The sequence below is a fragment of the Spinacia oleracea genome, chromosome 5, assembly GCF_020520425.1.
Source record: "Spinacia oleracea cultivar Varoflay chromosome 5, BTI_SOV_V1, whole genome shotgun sequence".
Taxonomy (NCBI): Eukaryota; Viridiplantae; Streptophyta; class Magnoliopsida; order Caryophyllales; family Amaranthaceae; genus Spinacia; species Spinacia oleracea.
The window spans coordinates 66,008,872-66,014,204 of NC_079491.1; the positions used below are offsets into that span (position 1 = coordinate 66,008,872).

The 5,333-nt window shown below is 33.6% G+C and overlaps 1 long non-coding RNA gene across 1 annotated transcript; it reads left to right on the forward strand.

The window, feature by feature from the left end:
- The first annotated feature begins 3,294 nt into the window (after positions 1 to 3,294).
- Positions 3,295 to 5,018, forward strand: LOC130460612 (uncharacterized). The gene is made up of 6 exons (XR_008920471.1): positions 3,295 to 3,385; positions 3,696 to 3,752; positions 4,049 to 4,155; positions 4,363 to 4,409; positions 4,509 to 4,533; positions 4,615 to 5,018. It is a non-coding gene; the product is annotated as an uncharacterized lncRNA (long non-coding RNA).
- Positions 5,019 to 5,333: the final 315 nt, after the last annotated feature.

The window sequence follows — 5,333 nt, forward strand, 5'->3', positions numbered from 1 at the left end:
TAATATCTGGGTAATTCCTGTGTTTTAAGTCGAAAAATATTTTATAAAAAGCAAGGAACTATTAGGGTGTTACAACAAGACAATTCTTCAGCCTTCAAATCCCAATATTGCAAAAAACTACAAGGCCCAACCAGCTATTGAGGAGAAGCTTCAAACTTGAGCGAAAATTGAAGCAGTGCCTACAATGATGAAACAAAATTTATTTGTAAAAATGACCCGATTTGAAAGGATAAAAACATTGGCAGGAGAAAAAAAAGATAGAAAATGCCATTTAAATCACTGTAATCTACATAAACCTGACGAAGAAGTTGAGATTAAAGAACAAACTCGCCGTCCATGAAAATTCAATAGCGAGAGAGGAAGAAAGAAAAAGAATTTGAGAATAGAACCACTTGAGGGGTGCCGTCGTTCAACGAAGGATTTTAGGTTAGAGATGAGTGAAATTTGCGGACTGCCTTTGAAAATCAAAAGTAGAGCTGCAGAGAATCTGAAATAACACGAACAAAAAGTTTTTTTTTTCTTTTTTTTCTTTTTTTCTTCAACGATTATGATGAACTTATTTTTTGCCATAATGTTGTAGCGCGATCATGCTTTTCACGACGGAATATCGAGTCTGTCGTTAGTTCATTGTCGTTAAATACACATTTTCTAGTAGTGTTATGACTCTACAACTATTAAAAAAGAGAAAAGTCATTCTTATGAATGTATAAAATTTTAATGCCCAAATTTATATACCTGAATAACAATTTATGATAAAAAAGTTTGACATGCAAGATTGTTAGCCAGGTGATACCCTTGTGGCTAAAGAAGATAAGTTAAGTCTCAATCAATGTCCCAAAAATAATTTTGAAAGTAAAGAAATACAAGAGGTTCCTTATGCTTCGGAAGTGGGGAGTCTTATGTATGCTCAAGTTTGACGAGTTCGGATATTGCGTACATTATTGGCGTGTTAGCCAGATATTTAAGTAATACGGGAATGAATCACTAGAAGGCAGTCAAAAGGGTTATGCGATATATTCAGAGCAAAAAAAGCTCACATATAAGAGATCAAGTCATATAGAGATCATTAGGTACTCCGACTCTGATTATGATGGATACCACGACAGTTCTAGATCCACTTCAGGCTATGTTTAATTATCTGCTGATTGGAGGTTCTATATCCTGGAAGAGCGCTAATGAACTTATAGCAACCTCTACTATGGAAGCAGCTTATCACATGTTTTGAGGCATCTAATCGATCATGCTCTATGGCTGCGAAATTTGGTCACTGGACTGCTAATCGTAGAATGTATTGAAAGATCACTAAAGATTCTTTGTGACAAACAATAGGTCCGCAGTGTTGCATTCTAACAACAATAACAGCTCTTCAAAGTCAGCACATTGAAATTAATTTCCATATTGTTAAAGAAAGAGTTTATAGTGGAAAAGTCTATATGGAACATATAGGAACAAACTCCATGTCTGCGGATCCACTTACTAAGGGATTACCACTCAAGGTCTTTCATGAGCACACTACTCATATATATGCTGGTGTTATATCATTTAATGATGTTCAGGTTTAGTGGAAGTGTGTTAGAATTTTCATTTTCTTAAAGACGTACATTTTGTATTTGGATTTTATGTTTCTGCAGAAATAAAATTTTCAATTTATGGTTCACTATGATCTATTGCGGTATGATCCCAATTAAGTTTTTGTAGAACTAGTTGGAAATAGGCATGTTAAGTTCGCATTTCATGAAATGTCCTTGCTACACTTCCATATTTGATCTATGTCATGATTATGTTAATATACGTGATCATTGAGGGTTTAGTCACAATATAAATGACAAAAGTCGCTTTGATTCTATGTAAGCATGAATAATGGATGAGATTGTTCTGTGATACCTTTGGTAATGATAGAAAACACTTTTACTCATAAGGTTATACATATTACTAAGGTAATACATATGGCACAAATGGGCCTACATATATGACCGTATGTGTATAAAATCTATCTTAAAATTAGTCCATAAAAGTAATTGATTTTATATTTAAGTATATTAAACTTATAGTTTTCTTATTGGTATGAGTTAATATGTGTAGAGACCCACTTCTCTAGCTCTTATTTTATAATGGGCTTAATAGAAAATATGCAAGATCCTATATATCTCTATTATATAAGCCAAGAGCTGAGGTTAGTTTTGTAAATTAACTTTTGGTGTCCACCTTTGAATTGACCAAAATACCCCCACATATTCACATTCAACCCTTCATGGCTTCCTGCTCTCCTCCCTGGGAGTCTTCTCTCTCTCTCCTCCCTGGGAGTCTTCTCTTTCTCTCCTCCCCCCTCTCCTCCCCCGTCTTCTCTCTCTCCTCCCTCCCGTCCTCTCCTTCGATGTTCATCTCAGCTCGAAAAAATCCATAAATTTTTTTTATAAAAAATCGAGATCTAATTAAAAGATATGAGACCTAATCTTTGTTCATCCCCAATTCGATTCGTTAATTTTGGGAAAATTTGAATGCGAATTGAAGTGGGGTTTGGGTCAGATTTTGAGATGGGTTCGTCATCTTCGTCGAATGTTGCAGATAGATCGGTATTTGATTTGTGTTATTGAGTTCTCACTCGCTGCTTTTCCAGTTCTATTCATTTCTCAAGAAACAGATTATAACTCATTTTTCTTATTTGTTTCATCTTTGTGTTATTGAGGTTTTTTAATCATCAATTGGTGGGGATGGATAAGGAGGCTGCATCGATCGGCCCTTTTCACGTTGAATCTCTTCAAAAATCAAAACCTTCATCATCATCTAACCAGTTGAGTTTCCCAATTTCTTATTTTCGTTTAATTACTGTTTCAATTTTGCTTTACTTATGTCAATTTGGTCTTATGTGAATTTAGAATTTTTTTTGGGTGAAGTTTTTGTAGAGGCGAATTTATGATTTTTGGATAAATTTGTTTTGATTGGATATTGTTGATGTGATTGTATAGTGTTTAGTCTAGAAATGATTAATTTAGGGTGGGTAGTTTAGCATTACCAAAAATCGTTGTTTACAATTCATGGTCAATCAATTAGGTTATCTCTAAAATCGGATCTTCATGTCATTCAATATTTTCTTCCTGTTTTGGGTTTTGGATTTTGGATTTTGGATTTTGGATTTTAATTTTTTGTTTTTATTTTAATGTTTATTTAAATTATCTTCTTATTCAAATTGTAACCATTAATTTAAACTTAGTAAATAAGAAACTTTAATGAATTGATGATTAATACGAGTGATCAACGTGGCTTTAAACCAAGAGCTCTTCTTCTTAGTTACAAACCACTCATTCACGGTAGTAGGGGAAGATCAGTACTTGAGAGCTGGCAGTGTTGGTCTCCCTAATGTTGACGATTTCTTTTCAATGCTATTGTAAGCCATTTTTTCTCCTTCATTGACTCTCAATTCTGTTGTTTGGTTCTATCCGTAAGGTGTTTGATCAAATGACAACACCATTTCATGTGGTATGTTGCTTTCTTTCATTTCATTTCAGCCTTTTAGAATGGATAAATCAACCATGGTGGTTTTCTTAATTTGCATTTGATAATTCAAGTAGTACAGAATAGTATTGTTCAATTACTTTAAAAAACTAAATTAGTTTTTTTTTTTTTGTATAAAGTATACATTAATGGTTAATACACATAAATCTGAACTTCAATTAAACTTTTACCCTATTGTTCAGATGTAGCACAATCTCCATCTTCTTCGGCTTCCACTGGATCAACTCCAGCTACTCCAGGTAATAATAACGTTTCCATTTTTGTCCTCTTTCAATTTTGAATGTTAGTCTAATTTTAGATTTGTCAGTTAAGAGTTTAAGATTGGGATTTTGCAACTTAACTAATTGCAAAATTAAGTGCTTTTTGCATTAATAGCTTAATACTATATCCAATTTAGGGTACAAAATTAACAGCTTTTTGCATTACATAGATGGTGGTTGCTGGTAGTTGTGATTTTGTGAATCGGGTTGATTGAGTTACTATCATGAATCATGATTATACTTAATGAATTGATTTGTTCTTGAATTTTTTTCAGGGCAAAGTAACCTTTTTACATTGGAATAAAGGACAGGAGATGGCTCCTACAATTGGGACCGAAGGTGGAACTCTCTTAGTTAGAAAAATACCAGTTCCAGGCCCAAGGTAATTCATGATTGCTTATTTTTATTGTTCTTCATTTTATTTATTTGTGCGATTGAAGGCGAAAATGGGTCAGATCCAGTACTCTGAGAAGTACTTTGATGATACTTACGAATACAGGTATTGATTTTTATTAGTGTGTTAGTATACTTGATTAGTTTTAACAGTTTCAGCTCATATCCATGATTTTGTTGTGGAAATTTTGTCCAGTTAAGCAGAGATCTTCATACATCTATTGTTGAGCAACGCTTTCCATTGTACGTAACTAAACTTTTATGATTCATACTGTATTTACTTCACCAATCTTGCTGTTGTGTTGAGTCCTATCATCACTTTTACGACTTTCAATTCTGCAGGTTTGTTATTATTTTACAGAAAATGGTAACTCAACTGAAATACATTCCCTTTTTTTTTTGGTACGGAGTGTAATTCAAATGACCTTTTTATATGATGTTTATGCAGTTTCCCAAAGGCGATCTACCTGAATGGGTCTGCAATGCCATGGAGGTTGCAGAAGTTGATATTTCTTCATGCTGTAGATGATCTTCAACGCTTTCCAAGCAGGTTGTTTCCACCAAATTATATCTTATACTTGGTTTTTATGTGCCAATTTTGACTAGGTATCATATATAGGAAGGAACACATGCTTTTACCACAAAACTGTCCGAATTGTGTACCATTTTCGCTTCAGAATATGCACAACCATTTTTATAATTTTTTTCGGTAACTAACAAGACGGTACAGAACAAAAGAGGGTGTTGAAATGAAAAAAGAACTAATGGGTGGTTTAATGTGGAGATTTTTGAACATATACTTATATTTTATATGATTTCTCTAAACCCATACTTACTACACAAGGCAAAAGAATCTCCAAGGATTATTATGACGTTCTAATTCTGTGAATTGATGTGGTTACTGGTTATTTAATCCTACCAAATTTGTTAGATTTTACTGCTGTTTGAAATTGACAGCAACTTATAAGATTGATTAAACTTAAGTCTGCTCATAGAACTATTTTACTGTAACATGATCCAAAACCTACTCTAATAGTAGAAAACTCATAGTTCCCTTGCATACTGTGAAATGTATAGGTACTGATGTACTGGTGTAGTGCCCCATCCCTTATTTGTTGTTTTGGTTCTAGCAACGAGTGGTTATCTTCTGTCTTCCGTAGTCCGTTA